Source organism: Streptopelia decaocto, assembly GCF_964273445.1.
Source record: "Streptopelia decaocto genome assembly, chromosome: Z".
Classification (NCBI taxonomy): domain Eukaryota; kingdom Metazoa; phylum Chordata; class Aves; order Columbiformes; family Columbidae; genus Streptopelia; species Streptopelia decaocto.
Genome location: NC_138657.1, coordinates 72,564,911 through 72,584,687, shown reverse-complemented (window position 1 = coordinate 72,584,687; position 19,777 = coordinate 72,564,911). Strand labels below are relative to the sequence as shown.

The window sequence follows — 19,777 nt, the reverse complement described above, 5'->3', positions numbered from 1 at the left end:
CTTATCCCCACCTTGCAGCCATCCCCTGCTCTCCTAGCCCCATGCATGGCTCTGGCTGCCCCCCCCTTAGCCCTGACCCACAGCTCCCTCCCCTCCCTCCAGCCCCGGGCCTCTCTGCCTGAAAGGCTGTCAATCAGGCTGAATTGTCTGGTGGTTTTGTGATGTGGAAAGACTCCCACCAAGGAGTCAAGGGCCAGGCTGAGACCTTTAAACTCGATCCCATTTGCGTCTTAAATCAAACAGGAATCCAGGTCCTGGGATGGAGGGGGGGGTCACATTTAAGGGGATGCAGAGGCTTAAAAGCTTCTGCTGCCCGCCTTGAGTTTTCCTGGAGCCCCTTCCTCACCTGCACTGTGTTGGAGGGGGGGATGTGCCCATGGCCCTGGCGTTTAGAGGTTGCTTCCTTCATAGCCTTTTGCTCTGGGGCTGCCCCAGGAGGCTGGGGGCTGGCAGCAGTGTTTCTTTTAGTTCTGGCCCTTTGAACAAACCTCCCTGCCTGGGGTACGTGGCAGTGAGGGTGCTCTGCACTGAGCCAGAGGAAGGGTTGAGGGATGTGCTGGGGAATGGAGGCACTACCCCGAGTAAGACGAGGTGTCTGGGATCTGCTGTTGGCAGCACATGGGGCTGGGGAGGTGGGCAGAGCTGTGCTCCCAGCATCTCCCGTCTCACCAGTTTGTGGTGGTTGCTGGTGCAGGGGAGGTTGTGGGTGCAGAGAACAGATCTGTGGCTGATGGGCTGCAGATGGTTAAAAGCAGTATTTTAGTCTCCCAAGATGGTAGAAACAAGCATGACCTTTTTGGACTGTTGTCACTGCAAAGGGGAGAGTGCCCTGGTCCCTGTCTCCCATATGCCTGTGTCTTGGTGGCTTGAGTCACACAGTGCCTGGTGTTGCAGGTCATCTCATCCACTGGTGCCCTCAGAAGGGGGCAAAACCACAAGGCAGCATGTGATGTGTCCTGGATTCCCCATCTGCTACCAGAACAGGGCATTAGGGCAGGTGAGGAGGCTTAAACACCCTTTGTCTTGTCCCTGCTGTGTGTAGAGATGGGCTCAGTCTCCTGTCTGAAGGGGAAAGACCATCTTAAATGGAAGGTTTATATTTCTATTATTTGTTTTTCTTTTGCTCTAGAAGAGGGTTTGGCAGCAGCAGAACTAGTGCTGCCTGGTTTCCCATGGGTTGAGCCCCATCTCATGGGATTGCTGGAGGTCCTTGACCTAGTGCAGCAGGGCTGGGTGGAGAACGAGCTTTTGCAGCTCAGCCTCTGGCTTCCTCTGTCTGCATGTGTGAGTAAAGAGTTTGCTTTTTTTTTTTCCTTCCAACTTTTTTCCGAAGTCCACGTTAGCTGAGAGATTTCATCTTGTCTTCCCGAGGGGGAAGTTGCAAATCTCTCTTCCCCTGACCAAGCCGTGTTTTCAAGAGAAGCCTGGAGCTGCCTTAAGACATGTACAAGCTCTCAGAAATGCAGTGGCTGTGTTTGTTTTTGCATTCTGGGCAAAGCCAGGGCGGCTGCCAGTGCTAAGTAAATACAGAGCTGCCCTAATGAGTGACTGCGGTAGCCAGGGCCATGCTTGCTGCCTGTGTGAAGCCAGATGGATCTGTCTGGGGACTTGAACAGCAGCCTTCTTGCAACTAGCAAAGGCAGAGCCACTGACACTTGGATTACCAGCTCTCCTGTGCTTTTAACAGAGTACCAGTGTTTGACAAAACCATTAAGTTAAATTAAGCTCTACGCGTTTCAAATGGATTTGGAGACTTCTGTCTGACTCGCTATTAGCAGAACTGCCTCTTCCCCCTTTAGTCTTTCATCTTTTTTTTTTTTTTTTTTCCTCTTCCCTCCTCCTCTATTAAATTCTCTCTGTGTAGCTGGTGTTGCTGCTGACATTTTAAATCAGCATGCTGGGACTCAAGGAGAGACCTGGCATTGGGGATGGCACTGCTGTGAGCCCAGGCGCGCCTGCTCCCGCTGTGGTGTGCAGGGAGGATGCTTGGAAGGTAATTTTTCCAGAGCAAGCCCTGTGCCCCTCAGAGCCTGGCACATGGCTTGGCCAGGGATGTTCCAGTCCCTGCAGAGCCCACAGCTGCTCTGATCGTGCCCATTTCCAATGTTGCTTATGGCACAGGCTGCTGCTTTGCTGGGACATTTCCAGAGTGCTCTGAGCTCCGAGAAGATCACAGCGCAAGGGCAGGGAATGGCAGAGAGCATCCGAAGGAGCAGCAGCATGGTCTGTCCAAGTCACCTTGACTCGCCTCAGATGAAAAGGGTTTTAAAGAGACATAGGGCAGATGACCTTCTAAATGAGTGCGTGACCCAACTGGTCCCCTGTGGTGTTGGCTGCTTTGTGCCCCTGGTACTGCTCTTTATGCCAGTGGGGAATCACTGGGACTGGTGGGGGGTGGTTGCTGGGGTTGCATTTGCACAGCTGCATCTCAACTGTGCAAGCTCTGCTGGTCGCTGGTGTGAGAAATACCATCAGCTTTCCCTTGCCCATCTAGTATAGCTTTCCATGGGGCAGGAGAACCCCTCTGAGACCTCACTGTGGCTGCTGGTGGAGCTGTTGCTGCCCTGGAGCATGTTTCAGGGGTGGGCTGTGGAGCTGGGGTGAGCAGAAAGCATGAGAGGGTGGGTGTGGGGCATCAGTCCACCTATGGCACTGGGATGTGGAGGGGTGGATGTCCTCCGCTGTTGGGACCGAAGCCAGGTGCATAACTCCAGCTTTGCTGGAGTGTAAGCTGGGTGAGGAAAGAGGGAAGGTGGTGGCACTGGGTGAGCTTAAAGGCCAGAGATAAAAAAACACTGAATATTACAGTACAGTAGCAAAGCTTTTAGAGTAGTAAATGTCCTGAGGGGGATCTGACAGAGCTTATGGACTAGGGAGAAGATGCAGCAGCCAGATCATGGACTGAAGCTGGAAATGGGTTGCTGGTGTCTGAGGCTTGCAACACTCGTTTCTGCCACCCTGTAGTCCTGGTCTGTGGAAGCATGTTGTGCCAAGTGCTGTCCTGTCAGACAACATCCCACTGATCAGGTCGCTGCTCCTTGCACAAAAGTGCCCTCAAGTGCTTCTGCACCTGTGCACTTCTTGCCCCTTGGTCTTTGCTGCCTCACCCCCGTGTTTATCAGGTCACTGTAAGATGTGTCCTCTTGACACGTGCAGCTCCCCTCTTGCTCTCCCTGTCACAGCTTGCCTGGAGAGGAGCCAGGAGCTGCTGGAGGAGAGACTTCAGGAGAACAACAACAATGTTGGTCTTGGGTGTGCAAAGCTGGAATGTCAGACCGTGGGGATGACCCTGGGTGAAGATCTGGAGGGAGGTCAGCAACATGGAGCCTGCTCCTGTTGGCACCCGATAGCCATAGCGTCCTGCGGGGTGCAGCCCCCATAGCCCTATCAGTGCCTTGTTTCTCCGGGTGCTCTCACGTCATTTCTATGTTCATTAATGTTGATACGCTCAATTGCATCAGCTCGTTTCCAGGGACCAAGTGCAATCCTGTGCCTTCATTTGCATCCCCGCTGCCTAGCTGTTGCCCAGGCAATGCCAGGTGCTTTGACATCATTACCCAGCCGACTGGCATCCTCTCTGCCCCATTAACCTTGCTGTAATTGACTTTGAATTGAAGGAACAGGGAGGGGGGAGGAAACTGTGTTGAAATGGCAACAGTTTGCATCATTGTGGAGCAGGATTCTTTGTTTTTTGAAGGGAAAACTGTGACCATTGGTTATGGTTACGACTAGGTTTGGGAATGGTGTCTTGCTCTCTAGGAAGCTGTGCAGTCTTACTCGGTTTACAATATTTCCTCAGCACCGTCTCCCATGGGAACGCAATGTCAAAACTCATTGGTGGTTGTCAGCAGGGAAACGTGGAGTGTTTGTGGAGAAGAGTGGTGTTGGAGATGCTGAGAGCAGTGAGTCTCTGTAGCTTGGGAAAGAGAAGGTGAAGCAGGGTGTTGGGGGGTTCTTATTGCTGTTTTGAGCCCCTCGATGGGTGAGGAGAGGCAGGAGATGAACTCATTTTTGGAAGCACCCAGGGACAGGGCAGCACACAACAGCCCAGTTTGGAGCATCTGATTGCCTGTCAGGCACTGACAAGTATCTCGCCCCGATTAATGTGTTCAAACACTGCAACAGGAATAAGAGATAGGAAAGGTTCAGCCTTTGAGATGCTCAGCCTTGACCTGCAGCAGCCCCTTGTGACCTGAGCTGGCTGGTCCTGCTCCACCCACATGGCATTAGGTTGAGCTCCAGGTGAACCTGTGTTATTGTATAACTCAGGTCATAAAATCAATCCTGGTAACTAGCAAGAATATTTTCTTCTTGGTTAAACTCCTAAAACAAACCAACAAACAAAACCCTACAAAAACAAACAAACAAAACCAAAGAAAACAAACAACACAACCAAAACACACCAACAGGAAAAAAAAAAAAAAACCTTAAATGTTGAAATAGCGTAAAACTTTTCAGGAGTTTTTTTCCTATTTAAAGGTAGAACTGATTTCTGTTACATTTTCTTTTTGCCTCCTTTTGAGACAAAGTCACCCAAACAGATGCTTCACTACAGTATCTCCATCACTGAATTGGCATCTTCCAACAAGCTTCACTGCGCAGTTTTCTGTTGATGTGAGTCAATTTTATTTATTCACCTTCTGCTTGCACAGCACCATGGTTGCCAAGTCTTCCTGCGTTTGCTCGTGACTTGGGCTGGATGTAATTCATTAGACTTAATTGAGCTGCCTGAGGAGAAGGGCGGCGCAAGAGCGGATGGACGGCGCAAGAGTGGATGGATGGAGACCTCAGCAATGGCTGCTCGGTGGCCAAACCCAGCAGAACTGGTCCTGCTCCAGCACGAGGCAGGTCAGTCCAGCATGGGCAAGTCCTGAGCTTCCCTGTGCAAGAGAGGAGCTTCCTGTGTGTGCTTCAAAGCTGGGGCAAAGGGGTGCAATACTTCAGATTTTACTTTCCCTTATTAAAGAATTAATACTCATTATTTATTAATATAACTATTTAATTACTTATTACCTGCAACTTATTAATAGAGGAGGTAATTACGTGCTGCGTTTCTGCACTTTCCAAGAGGCAGAGCTGAGAAACTCGTGACAGGAGGGAATCCTTCAGCTCTAGGATCTCAGCTGACCTGATCTTCCCTGTCTGGCATGGGTTGGTTCTTGCATTGCTTCATCCCCTTGTCCTGTGCAGGAGTTTGCATAGAGTGAAGCAGAATGGGGACCTCTTGCTGTACAAACCTTTAAGTGCTGCTAGTGTGACAAGGAAACTGTTCATCCCCTCCAAGCAAGGAGATCTTTGTTTGGTGGGACACCTGGGGTTGTCACCTGTGACTCCCATTTTACAGAAAAAGTTTAGTGGAGGCAGTTGCTGGTGCCTGTGGATGCTGACTTGGTATTTACACTTGGGTCTGACTGTCAGCTGGGAGACTGTGTTTGAACCTTTGTTTGTCATAGTGGTTAGAGGTGGGTCAGGGCTGGAAGAAGTGAAGTACTGAGATATCCCTGGGCTGGTGTGCGCAGCTCGAGCTGGAAGGAGTGCAGCTGTGTCCCTGGCAGCTTTCCTGGGGAGCTCAAGCCTCTCATATCGCAGTTGCAATCCATGAGCTGTGGTGTGAGGGGCACAGCTCTGCCTCTGTTTCCCCTAGAGGTAACAGAGCTTAGTATCAATTAGCAGCTTAATTTGTAATTAATAACTTTCTCTCTTTTTTTTTTTTTTTTTTTTTTTCTGAAATGGCTTGTAGAGGATGCTGGCACAAGAGGCTCATGCAGCTTGCAACGTGCTGCCATCAACTGCCTGGGAGTATCCTGAGATTTGGGGTGTGGGTTTGTACATGGAGGTTGCTGGAAAGCAGGGGAACAGCCCTGTCAGGGGAGTGTAATGCAGGCTGTCCTGGAGGTGAGCCTGGAGGCTCAGAAGCCTAATTCTTTTCTGCCTTTGCATCCAGGAGTGCTGGCTGATAATCCTGGGGCAAATGTTACGTTACTCTCTAGCACTACGATGTTTGTGCTGGGAGGGTTTGGGCTTGGCTTGGGTATGCCCTGTTGAGGGGGGGCATGCAGAGCAGCTGGGGTGCTTCACTGTCCTCCCACGCCTGCAGTACTCCTGCTGCAAGGGACTGGCAGGGCTGTCACTTCCCCCTGCACGCAGGAGCTCCTCCAGCAGCACAGGATGCTTGTCTGGGTGGTTATGTGTGTTCAAGAGCTGCAGCCCAGCTCAGGATCCTCCTTTCTAGGGTTGATACATTTCATCTTCCCTGAAGCTCCTGGTGGGTTTCCCTTCCCTTTCCTCATAGCTTATTACTTTTCTGGCCGCACCAGCTCACGGTAGCGAGTGGGGACTCGGGGCTGCTGAGTGCCTTTTGCACAGGGAGCAGTGGTCCCTGCAGTGGAGAAATGGGGGCCGCCCTGCTGAGCGAGGCAGACCACAGCGATGTGACCTGCCAAGGGCCCCCCAGTAGGGATGAACTTGGTTTTCCTCATATCCCACGGCTATCTACTAGCAATGTTGCTTTCAAAGTAGCCTTCCTCATACTGTCCTGCAAGGAAGAGCATGATAACAGCACAATAACTCTTTTTTCCTGCCCACCCTACTCTGCTCCATCCTTCTCTGGCATGCCCACTCCATGTGAATGGTCCAGAGGGCTCCTGTCCTGTGCATTCATCCCATCACCTGCATGGTCTGTTACCTCTTGCTTTTCTCAGCATCTCTACTGGTCAGTGTAGGACAGAAAAGAACTGTGGTTCTCTTTCTTCAGCATTTTTTCCTCAACAACTGGTGGCTGTGTCATTTTCTGAGAACTGCAAAAAGATTACTATGACATGTACAGGGAGGAAAAGTGTGTCTATGCTTCACCTTGCAGAGTAGATGGCACAGAAAACAAAGTGGATCTACGCAGCCATGGGAACCATCCGAGAGCGGTGGCAGGATGCCGGTGCTGAGGGATGCTGTGTGTGTCGCAGGTTGGGTGGGACACTGTTGTCTGAGGGATAGTCATGCCTATATCACTCCAACCTTGTCTTCCCTGTGTCAGTGGTGTAGCTGGATTTGAGTTGTTTTATCTTCCATTTTAAGGCTTTTCAACGTTCAGCAGTTTGAGCCAAGTGTTCCCTTAGTATTTGAGGATCTCTCTCTGTGCAGAGAGAGCTCTGTGTCTGAGTTTCGTGGTGTTCCCCCTACCATCTTGTGTCTAGAAAGGTCTGCAGTCAGGGCAAAAGCTGAGTTAATTTGCACTGGAAGGCAGGCATGCTTTGTTATGCATGTTGGTTTCTTCTCACAGAAATCCCATTTGAGGTATTTGTTCTCTTCTATTATTGAAGCCATGTTAGGGGGCATGGCAGCCTCCCTGCAAGGCTGAGAAAAGAGAGAGCTAGCCTGAAAGGTGCAAATTAAACTTGTGCTCTGCTGTAAACATCTATTGCACTGTTAATGTGGATCCTTCTCCAGAGTCCTGATGCTCTTTGCCTGCAACTGAGGAAAGAATGCTCACAGAGACAGTCCTGTGGGAAGCAAAGCAGGTTCCAGTGTTCAGTTTGTGGCTAGATTGGATGAAACACTTCTAAAATTCAGGGAAAAAGTGCCAGACGCTATGTAAACATCATTTGAATCAGCTGATGAAATGGTCAGACAGGGCATGGTGTTCTGGTATGGCTTGCCTAGGAAAAAGGATACTTCGGAAGAATGGCTGTGCCTGAGGGATGCTGCTGCTGCAGAGAATGAGATGGGAGCGTTGGGAGGTGGCTGCAGCACTGCTCAAACTGGAGGTGTTTTGATCTGGGACTTGGTTACACAAAAACTCTGTTCTTCCTTACCTGGGTGCCAGACTCAGGACCTGTGGGTCATTTTCTACGTCTTCCCACAGCTGCCTCCTTCTGGGTTTCCCCCAGATCCCACGGCCAGCCCCCAGCAGTGTGTGGTGATACTGCTCCTGGCTGTGCATCCCGGGGAGATGTCACCACCGACAGCCCTGTGACTGTGGGTGCAGCAGGGGCGCTTCCAGTGGGCTGGGGTGGAGACACCCCAAAAACATCTCTGTAGGGAAGGCAGCTCTGTCTGCAAGCCTGGGAGAGATTAAAACCAGGAGAGGCCATAAACCCTATTTGCTGTTAAGAAGTGACTCTGTGTTCCTCAGAGCTGTGGAGATGCTGTTTGCACGGACCTCAACTCATCCCACCCTGGGGCTGAGTCGGAGGCCCCAAACACTCCTTTTTCATGCCCTGCAGCAACACTGTCACAGCTTCAACAGGTAGAAGGTGATCGCTGCAGCCTGGCGTCAGCACTTGAGCTTTCCTTTACTTCCCCTTGTAGCCTCTGCATCCCCAGACACCGGTGATGCCAGGGCTGTGCCACCTGCAGAGGGGCTGGTGCTGGTGGAGAGCTGGCTGTGGGCTGCAGAGGGTTAAGCAGACATTGACAGAAAACAGGAAGAGAGGACAAAAGCAAGTCTGCTGTAATTATGTAGCATTTATTATTAATACGCTGGAATTGCTGGAAGCAGCCTCTGTAATGTGAATACTGATACAGAGGTTCAGAAGACAATTTAGCTCTCATCTGTCTGTTTATTAGCTCCCTCAGCTCTGGCAGGCAACGCACTAAAGCCTCATTTGCTACTGCCTTGTTGCACACCCCATCCCTGCCGCTTCTCCCCCCAAACTCCTTGCTGTTTCCATAAAGAAACCTGTTCTTTGTTTGTCCTCCCGCCGGGTGCCGCAGTGATGCACGGCATGATCCCAGATAGCAAAGCGGGACATTAATCCTTGACCCGAGCCTACTTGTTTGCAAGGCAGGGCCCAAAGCACGACATGGGGCTGTGCAGAGCCATTGCCTTTCTGAGAGCAGCGTGTCCATGGGTGACACTGGATTGGGATATGTCCAAGCTCCTGGGGTGCAGAGGTGCTTTTCCCTGGGACAACAGCTTTAGCAAGACTATGTTGCATGGGCTGACACAGCTCGAGGTCCCCAGTTCATAATGGGGATGTGATGAGGGAAGAGGGCAGGAGAGCCATGTGTTGCTTTAGGAAGCTGGCTAGGAAATAATTACAGGCTGCTGGGGTGGAGAGGGCAAGAAGTTGTTAAACCAGCTCTCAGGGGGTGCAACAGGTTTCCTTTTTCTTCTGTGACTTGGTAGGATCTGTCATTCTAGCTTCTGTCCAAGTATCTGAGCTTTAGCCTGGGTTTTTTATGTGTATCCCAAGCATACAGGACATCCATTCCCTTATGTATTATACAGTAGTTTAAAGAGGATTAAGACAATAGCTAATCTAAATGATGAATGATGTAGATTGCCCAGCCTCTGTGTGCAAGAAAAACCCCAGTGGCGCAGATTAGTCAGCTCAGTAGCTAAATATTGGGGCAAACAGTATAAATCCATGCAGATAAGCCTCCCTGGCTTGAGTAGGATAGAAGGATTTTGAAATGGGCTTCGATGCCGCTCTGCGTCTTGTCACAGTGTCTGTGGCCGTGTCGCTGACACAACGGATGGGGAAGGAGGTCCCGAGGCTGCTGATGCACAGCCCAGATGGCTGAGGAAAGAAAGCATCCAGCACCTCTCAGTCAATGCCATTATCCGATACGAATGGTGGCAGGAGAGGGAAGGGATCAATGCCGCTCATCTCCCTGTCACTTGAGCCAGCTGTTTGCTTGTTGAGCTGGAGTAAGGCTGATCAAGCCTCAGAGACAGCAGCCTGCAGTTGGGATGCCATGGACTGGTGGGGTTTTACTTGCGGGAATGGGTTGGTGTGGCTGGTACCTGCCCTCCATCCCAGCCAGCATCAGCACCGAGATGGTGCTGGTATCCCCTAGGGAACGTGACCCGTAAGAGAAATCTTGTACTGGCACGAGACTGACAGTGGGTTTTTCTTAAGCTCTGAAGCAGAAGGATTTAAATCTCTTATTTATATGTCTGGTTGAGTCTGTCAGAGTTGTGTCAAATGTTTTTGACAAGCAAAAATGCCATTTGCTTCAGCTTAATGAAAAACAATTTTTTTTTTTTCCCCCCTCAGGAGATAAAAGAATTGTAGTTTCAATTGCAAACCCAAAAAAAGCTCCTTGGGAAAACATATAAACAAACAAAACCCCAACACAACACAAAACTAAAAAAAACCCCTTCCGGTAGTTGTGAGAGTTGGCTGTTAGAAGATACTCTCTGTTGGTGTTTTGGGTCTGTGTAAAATGAGGGTCTGGAGACCGTTCAATCATATAATATCTCCTTTTATGAAGCTTCCCGGGCATATTATTCTAATGATGTTTAATAGCACTGATTTCTTCATCTTAACTGAGTGTGTCTTTTCCCAGTCTCACATCATTTTAATTTGTTCCTCTTATGAGAAGTATGAGAGCTGGGCCTGGCTTGACTCAGTGCAAAGGAAGAGCCGTCCTGGTGGTTGTCTCATCCCTCCCAGTGGGAATGCCGTCCTCCCCGCATCTGGCTGTCTATGGCTGAGGGTTGGGTTGTGGCAAAGCTTGTGCCGGGACTAGGATTTGTCAGAGGACCTGTTCACCTTGAATTTTCCCTGCTTCTTTTAAAATTGGTTGTTTTCTACCATGTAGCAAGGAGCTGTTCAAGCATCATAGTTTGGCCAATACTGTGTTTAGCCTGAGGTCCTTTGGCTAAGTCCTGTCTCCTCCTTCCCTTTCCTTCTTCCCAGGCTCAAAAGTCTTAGTGTGTTTGGTGTGCCCTGATGCAGAAGCTGTTTTGTTCCCCTTCTCCTGTACCTCTTGTGGTCTCACTACTCCATTTCTGAGGTGTTAGGACCAGAGCTGTGTGTGGTGTTCAAGTGGCAATTGTGTAGTTAGACATGTGCGGTGACAATGCGGTCTCTTTTGGGACAGAGCGGGGCTGGACGCTGTGGCATAGCTCCTGCTCGGCAGGACACAAGTACAAGCTCTGCTCAGAAATGCAGGATGGATCCATGTCTGGATTTAACTGGTGTCCTCACTGAGCAAGGTCTGAGTTAAAATTCAGCCTGGGTCATGGTTGGCTGTGGAGAAGGTTGGGGTGGTACTGCACATTGAACCACCCCCAGGCTGGCTGGGTAGCGTGGGGCTGAGACACAGGATGCTGCAGGCATGGGAAAAAAATCTTATTTTTTCTTTTTTTTTTTAATTTTTCCTCCCCTCTGCTGATATTCACACAAGACTGGCTTTGCCTGAGCCCTAATCTTTGGGACAGGTCTCCTTTCCCCATAATGTAATCCAGTGTCCAGCTTGGGAGGCCCTTGCTTGGGTGCCAGGGCAGTGGGACAAGCCTATGACCACTTCCCACTCATCCTGCAGCTGGAAGGTTTGTCTTGTGCATCCTGAGTGATGATCAAGCAGTGTCACAGCCCAGTCCCCTGCTTTGCCTTGTGTCCCCAGGGAGCTGTCAGGAGGCTGCATGAGCCGTGTGGTAACACAGGTCTCGGGGATGCAAGCAAGGTCAGATGTCTGCTCAGAAATGAGATTGGTGATGATGCCACCGGTGCTGACAAATGGCCTGTCATCAATCTCTGACTCAGGGCAGTGGAGAGGGCAGTGGTGGAAGGAACCCATGAGATCACTTGCAGCCTCTCTCCCCAGGGAGCTGCACGCAGCTTCCACCCTGAACCTTTGGGGATGGGGTAGGCACCCATCTCCAGCGATGGTGGGTCTCTTTTCCTACATGCCTGCCCTGAGCGTTTTATTTGTGTGCAGGTGTAGGTGTGTGGCGTACCTCCAGTCTAGCTTGTAAGCATGGTTCTTGTTGGGGACTGGGTTCCTGTGTGTCAAATAGCTCCAGCTCAGAGGTGGGACTAGCAGCACAAAGGCTGAAACAGAGCTTGTTTTTCACAGTGTGTTGCAATACCATTGTGATACAGGAGCTGCTGTACTGCTGGGAAGATGCTGCGGGGAGCTGGATGAGACCAGACCAGGGGATGTTTCAGCCCTGGCTGTGTTTCCCTGTGCTGGGGCATTGCCTGTGGCCAGCTCTGCTGAGTGCTCAGCCCTCTTATAGAGCAGCCTTCACCTCCTCTCTTGCTTTTTGAGTGTCCTTCCATGCTTTTTATAGAAAGGAGGTCTTTCCTCAGTTGCAAAAGACTTCTTGGAGGTTATAGCCAAAACAGCCAGGACCTGCCATGGTACTGGATGCTGGTGGAGATGCACTCACCGCTCCGCCATGCTGGCGAGCTGCACAGGGCTGAGATGCATTTTGGGGCTGATCTTGATCCTGCAAGTACAAGCTTTGTGTATGTGCGAACAGGTGACTCTTTCTGCTGAATTATTGGAAGGGGTTTTTTATCCTTTTCTGGAGGAAAGGAGGCAGAGTTATTCCACCTCTGACTCCTTCCAGATGCTTGAGCCTCTTGAGTAGCACTGGGGAGCTGTTGGGCTGTAGGAGGCAGGGGTGGGTGGGATGGGTTTTCTTTGCCTGAAGGGACAGAGGGGACTGGTGCACTGCTGAGGATGAGGAGGTGCTGGGTTTGGGAGTGTGAGGGCTGCTACCAGCCCAGGCTGCTGCAGCCGCAGCACAGCCCGAGCTGTGCCTCCGGGATCCTCCCCCTCTGCCTTCACTGAGCTGCAATTTCATTTTTCACTTTTCTTCCATCCCCTCTTAACTGGAAGAAATCCTAAATAAAGTTGTTGTCACTTTTATTTATGGGTGCAGGGGAAGAGACAGACAAAAAGCCTGTGTGCTCCTGACTGCTACAAAGCAGCCGGCTGTTATTTCTTTGCTCACATTGGCGAAAGGATTGATGTGGGTGCTGGTGAGCGCCTTCCTTGGGCCTGTGGGTCTCCCATGTCCCCCTGCCCGGGGGATTTTGGGAGGACGGATGGAGGGGGTTCGACATCCTGGCTTCTGGCCATGGGGCTGTTGCAGGGCCAGGCTTGTGCGGGAACACCTGTCCTAAAATCCTGAACCCTCGAAAACGCAGATGCGTGAACTCTCCTGCCTTAAAAATCCATCACAGGCTTCTTGTCTCCATCTTGATTGGTTCCAGTGAGGTCAACTTTTTTTAATAACTTCTGGACTTCAGCAGGGAAAACTATTTCCTTCAGGAAATAATATAATTAAGGTTGCCTGACACTTCTGATTATAAGCCCCTGTCTTCAGTTGCTTGAAACTACGCCAGCCTTTAACCATTTGGACTGAAACTTCACATGTCTCTGCCTCCGGCTGAATTTTTTTGGAAAATTTTAGCAAAGAGGGTTTTAAGCTGCTCTCAGAGCACTGTTTTGGGGAGAAAAAGGCATTAGTTTATCCACAGCTTAAAAAAAAAAGATAAAAAAAAAAAGATAAATTCTCACAGGTTTTTGTGCCGAAGAAACTCTAGTGCTCTGCGAGACCATGTCTGATAGTTGTGGGGAAGGTTTTCAGCCAGGTGTCAGGGATCTGCTTGTTGCTGACACCACGAAAATCCACTTTCCTCTCGCCAAGTTGCAAGCCTCTGAAAAGCGCTGCTGTGCATGACGTATATTGTGTGCAGGGAGGTGGTGGCCACTCTGCTCCCACAGCAGGGTCTGTGCTGGTCTGCGCACGTGTGGTTGCAAAACCTACGCCCCAGCTCTTGCATGGGATGGCTTGCCTCTGGGAAGCTGTGTGCTCCTTCTTTTGGTACCAGTAAAACTCACTGATCCCTGATCAACATAGCCCTGGCAAGAAAGATTTTTGGCAAACGCGGTGTGTTTGGCTTCGTGGGTTTTTTAGTTTTGCCTTTTTTTTCAGTAAGTAGTTTGGTTATCCCATAGCCCCTGCTGCAGCATGCAGCGTGCATCATGCGGGGCATGCAGCGTGCATCATGCGGGGCATGCAGCGTGCATCATGCGGGGCATGCAGCGTGCATCATGCGGGGCATGCAGCATGCATCATGCGGGGCATGCAGCATGGAGTGAGTGCTGGGCTTCCTCCGGAGTTTTGCAGGGACCAGTTTAAACAGTTAGTGCTTTTGCATTGCAACTCAGCTTCTTGCTACAGAAATGACCAAAACAAGAGTATTTCTTGGGGGAAGCCAAGCCAGGCCCTATAAAGCAAGTGTGACATTGATTAAGTGTCCTGACTGTAGCATTGCTGCAACCTTAAGTCCTGGTGATCTGGGGGAGCTCAAGGCTGGTGCAAGCTCTCCTGCAAGGAACTGCCCCAGGACTTGTCCCTGCTCTGTGGCTTATTTGCTCCTTACATGAGCCTTCCTGAGCTGTGGCCAAGGCTGTCTCATGTTTTTGGGGCAGTTTTAGCTCACAGATCTTCCCGCTGTCACTGTGGTGGCTCATGCCCTGAGCCACTTCCTGCAGTTGGTGACCTGCTTTGGGCATGCTGAGCTCCTCCAAAACCTAATCTGACCTCTGTATGGGGTTCTTAAGAAGCAAAGCAAATTCATGCTTTGACTTCCATGGGGAAACCTGGGCTGCTGGACCTGTGGCAGGGCTGTCTCGTCCCATTGGGACAGGGCACAGAGGGTGTCCATGCTTTGCATATGAGCAACTTCTGGGGACATCTCTCAGCAAAAGCACTGGGATTTGGTACTTTGTGCCCAGCATAGTGCACTGTCCCTGTGAGAACCACGTCATTACAGCTTGAGCAGAGGATGCTGCAGAAACATCTCTGAGATTACTTGGTGCTAAACCCATCTTTCTTGTCGAATCCCTGCCAAGCTGGAGCGACGGCCCCAACGGGTCACTGCCGGGTAGTGACAAATGAACCTCACCCCTTGCTACAGCCTGGTCTCCTCTGTTCTGCTTCATCTGCAGGTAAAAAAGAAAAAAAAGAAAAAAAGAAAACAAAGAAGTTGCATTTGCATTGCAGAGCAAGGGGAGGTTTTGGGAGGAGCCATCTCCTCTCCTTGCCAGTCACTTGTCAGCTCCGGGTGCCTGGCAGAGCAGCTTCTGAGTGATGGGGCGTTGCGGGTGTTGGGCTCGAGGCAGCTGGAGTTAAATTTCTTGGTGGCTGACACCTGACAAGCATGATAAATTGTGGCATGCCAAGGCTGCCAGCATGACAAACAGTCTGCTTCCCTCCTTTTTAAGCTCTGGAAAACTTTTTTATTATTTCCCAGTGCTTTGCATATGAGGGTTTCTCCATCAGGCACCCAGCAGAGTTTGGGGGTTTTATTTATTTATTTAGGTTTTGTAAGCAGGTGAGGGGTGGATGGGAGTTGTAGTTTGGGTTTCTGTAGCATCCTCCCGCTGACTTGCCCGGGCTCTAGATGTGGTCCTGGGGAGGGCTCTGACAGAGCTCATTGGCTCCAGGTCAGGTGCCAATTAAAGCACGTGGTATTCTAGGTTTGGAGTAATTGTCGCCCTCGGGAAAGTGTCTCTGCAGGAGTGACTCCCAGACTTTTCACTTGCCAGTAGATTTTGGCTCCTATTTTTAACTACACAGAACCACAAGATTTTTTTCTTTGTCCTCAAATCATTTAAAAAGGAGAGAGGGACCAATGGACAAGCTCAGCCACAAGAGCTATATAATGAGCGCTGATCTCAACTAATAATTTGTTTGTCTAACACAAAAAGCATATTTGCTGCTGCAGCTGAAGGCACTGCTGGTTTCAGCAATGCCTCGGACTCCATCTCACTAGGCAGCATGTCAGACGTAGCAAAGAAAGTCGCTGTCCCTTTCCAGTCCTCGGTGTCCGTGCTGCAAAGCCGTACATGCGTGCTTTCCTCTTCACACTCCCAGGTTCAGTCGGATTGGCCTCTCCCCACACAGTTTAACACGTGTGTGAGGCTTTGCAGGATTAGGGTTTAGGGAGTGCAAGATCTTGTGGGCAAATGCCTTGGTCCTGGGCTGACGTTTCAGTGCTGCTGTGCTGTTTTGGCTGGGGATCATTGCTCTCTGTCTTTAAAGGTCAGAGATGCTCCAAGCTGCTTTATTTTTTTTTTCCTGTCTCCCCTTTCATGGCTCTAAATCAAAATAATTAAGTAAATGAGTGCTTTGGGGTTGGACTGTGATGCTTCTGTGGGAGTGCTCTTCGTCTAAACTAGTTTCATGTTTGCTCGCTCTACCCCCAGCCATGAGGGCTGGAGAACAGATGCCCTCTCTCTTGGTTGTTTTCTAAATCCAAAGTGATGACAGAGCTCCACCTGGTAACCTGACAGGTTGTCTCTTCTGTTTTGTTGAAGAAAATCCCAGATCTGAGCAGCGAGGGTTGGTCAAGCAGCTGGAAGAATTCTCCTGGACGTTGATGAGAAATTGGGGACGCCCCAAGGACTCTGGACTGGTGGAGAGATAAGAGGTGGGTTAAAACACTTGTTCAAATGGTTTGACCTCGATTGCTGCTCTCTGGGCCAGATGGCCATGGTGGGGTTGCATGCCATGTGTCTTGTGGTTGGGATGGCATTTATTAAGGTGTAGCAAAAGGCTGCTTCTGGCTCTGGTGTGTGAGCAGTCCCATGGCTGCTGTGCGAAGAGGGCAGATGCTGACAGTGGTTATTTAGGTTGTAGAGGGCCAGGTTTGGATGAACAGCTTGGAAAATACACATCACGGACTGCACATGGGAGGCTGCTCTGTAGAGGGTGCTCCTGCTTGAAAGCCCTTAGGGCAACTGGGGGATGCGTGGTCTAATTGGGGTAGTGGAGGTCCCATGATGGCTGAACTGCTGTGGACCAGGTAAGTGTCACCCAGCACCACTTCGTGGTGGGAAGTGAGGTGCCACCTCTCACAGTCAAGCACAACTTCAAGCTCTCAGTTCTGCTGGATGTTCTTTCCGCTTGCTTGCGCTGGGGGCTGCAGCATCATGGATGTGATGAACTTCCCTGGGCTCCACTCTGCTGTGAAGGGCTGCATCTCCACCACCATCTCCAGCCATGGTCAAGGTGTTGCCCTACTTCTGAGACCTGTTGCATATGTGCTTTGTATGAGGCTGTGAGAACACAGCTTGAGAAGAGGTTCGAGATCATCTTTTTCAAGGCACGGGGACCCTGCTGGAGCAGGGAAGGGGCCTGTGGATGGGGCTGCCCAATTTGAGAACGCAGACTTCATGGAGCCGTGCTGGGGAAGCCAGTGCTTGCTGGTGCTGCGCTCGAGAAATTAAAATGATGAATTAAAATTTAACAAGTCTCTAAATGCCAGGCAAGGACATCTTAAGTGGAAATTGTCACCGTTTGAATAGCACAGCCTCCTACTTAGCTAAAACTGCATGACTTTAATTACATTGATCTTGGAGAAGCAATAGGTTACACTGAAGAGGAGAAACTGTTGGCCAAAATAGCATGAAGTCTCATGAATTTTCCTGTGCAGCTTCCCTGCCCCCTTGCCCTACATTGTGCATCCCAGGGGTGTTTTGCAGCCTCTTTCACCCTGGATTGGCAGAGTCCTGTATTCTCTGAGCCACAGGCAAGGACAGAAATGCTCACTGTGTGCAAAGCTGGATGTGGGCTCTGGAGTTAAAAGCTCAAGGTTAAGGGATCACAAGGGTGAGCAGCACCTGATAGAGCTGCACTGGGGAGCGGGCTAGGGTCTGGGGGTGCAGAGATGCTCTGCAGCAGCAAAACCCTGCCCGCAGCATTGCCCAGTGGTGGTATCTGTGGGGTGACGTGGGGTAAGAACCCCTCCCATCGCCATCCTCAGCACGGACCGACCCACCCACGAGACTCCTCACAGCTCTGCAAATAGAGCAGCTCGAGGAGGGTACGTCACTAATAATACCAATTACTGTTACATGCTGGCTACAAGGTACACTGGCAGTAATGGGATCCAGGGGGATGAAATGAAAGCGATATAATATGGCGAGATAAATTAGTGTTGTAAAATTAGCCATGGGTATAGTCAGGGATCTGACAAATGTGTCGCAGCTTAGGTACAAGCTCTGAGCATTGCTGAATTGGATTTAGTGGCCCAGAGCAAAGCAGATGGGAGCGAGGGAAAAAAAGAGTTTATGAGGGGTCTCCATACACACATGCTAGCGGTTAATGCTGCTTGTTTCTTCCTTGGCTTTGCTGAATGATATGTCCCCTGGCGCTTGCTCGTACGTGGCAGTGGAGGAATAAAAGCCCAGCCCCAGTGATGTGCTGTTGGAGAATCTCGAGCCTGGCAGAGGGCTGGGAAAGGGGTCAGAGGAGTGGAAGTAGGCTGGTGCTTCTGCCAGCCTTGGTGCCCCAGCTGCTGGTCCCTGTCCTGCATCACAGCCATGGGCTTCCTTGCCCTGGTGTGCTCCCCAAGGGAGCACTGATGGGCTTCGGATGGCGTGTGCAGCGGGCATTCGCAAATGTTTTAACCTTGCAGGGAGGGCAGAAAGCTGTTTTCTGCTTCCCATGTTGTAGCCTGACCTATTTTCCCATGCCCAGCTGGGCTCTAGGGCAGGACGACTGGAGCTGGGCGTCCCACAGCACAGGGGCTTTGCCTGGTCACCAAGGGTGTGCAGCCAGCTATTCTCAGCCCAGATACAAGTTAACCTTCCCCCTCTGAGGCAGTGTGTGAAAGCCAGGAGATGCTTTTTGTGCCTCATAAAGGCTGGGAAATGGATGTAGCTGGTTCCAGGGGGATTCACTTCCTGGTGGCTCCTTAGGAAAGGTTCTGCCAGGAGGAGGTGAGCGGTCCTGCCTGTGAGTGATGGATGGCCGGTGACAGCTTCTTACAGATTTGTAAATGTAGGCTAATTGTATGTTTAATGGCTGATGCATTACACAGTATCTAGGGAGGGTCAGCCATGATTTAGGTCTGGTTTGATAAGACATGTCATGTGGCTCACTGGATAGTAATAATAAAGGGGGAGAAAAATTCTGCATATGCCTTGTAATGCTTGGGAGGGCAGAGGGTTTACAACGGGGATCTGTGCAAGGCTCTCCAAGTTGTGCCGTGGTCGTAGCAAGAGGTAGGTACATGGCAGATGTGTCTGTCACTGGCTTGTCACGTCACTGGGGATGAGATTGCAGAGGGCAGGCTGCTGACCTTTGCAGCTGAAGAACAAGTCCCAAAGGATCATCTAAGCCCTGTCTGGAGCATCCCAAGAGACTTGACTTGAACTTGTGTTCTGAGCCCACGTGGATGGACACCTGAGGTGACAAATGACAGTTTGTGGGAGGTCATCCTGGCCACTGCCAGCAGTCCCTGTGTCCTCTCGCTTCCAAGCAAGGCACGAGGTGCAATGGTGACACTTTTTATGGTATCTCAGGCCTCCACCAGCCCCAGAGCTAGGTTGTTCTGGGAAAACAAACGTGGTGGTCAGCTGCAGCAGCGGAGGGAGCCCCTTCCCTCAACTTTGCTGCGGCAGAACAAGTGATGCGGGACCGCGGCAGGGAGCAGCAGGAAAACGAGCCTGCGGTTGGAGTGCTAGCAGCAGCATAAATAGAAATACAACTTCTCAGGTTCTTGTGCAGCAATGATATATCTTGTTTCTATTGACTTTCTTAAACCTCTAAAATACATTGTAGATTGATCTACAAATCTGCAAAAAGCACCTATTTTTTTTTTTTTTACGTCTAAAGCAATTTTCTGCCTGCTTCTTGTGGTTGGCTCTGAACAGACACATGTTCTCTTGTCCTATCTGAGGCTGGCACGCTGCCATGGTGGTAGGAAGTTTAGTAATACTTGAGCTGGATCGATCCAAGCCCATTATCTGCGCTGCCTGGGACTCGACAGAGAAAGGGAAAAAAATACTCTCCCCAAACACATCAAAGCTCCGTGATAAGGACACACGGTTGAGCTCTATTTATAAATGGACAGATGTCTTGCCAAAGCTGTGCTGCTGTCACTTGGTTGTGCAGTTTCTGCGTGTTTTGCAGTGTTTGGGTCTCAAGGAATCTGTTCTACCTTCTGTCATATGTGTGTCCTCCCCAGGCACAGCTGTTGGCAGTACTGTGTCTAGGTGGGCTTTGCCCTTCCTCCAAGTA

At 50.5% G+C, this 19,777-nt stretch overlaps 1 protein-coding gene across 2 annotated transcripts in view; it reads left to right on the top strand.

Annotated features, from left to right (window-relative positions):
* The window catches only part of CNTFR (ciliary neurotrophic factor receptor), a gene marked incomplete at its 3' end in the record, with an annotated part of 212,776 nt that overhangs the window by 38,599 nt on the left and 154,400 nt on the right, over positions 1-19,777 (top strand). For both annotated transcript variants that reach the window (XM_082074844.1, XM_082074843.1), the window contains exon 2: positions 16,069-16,181. The remainder of the gene's footprint in view (positions 1-16,068; positions 16,182-19,777) is intronic.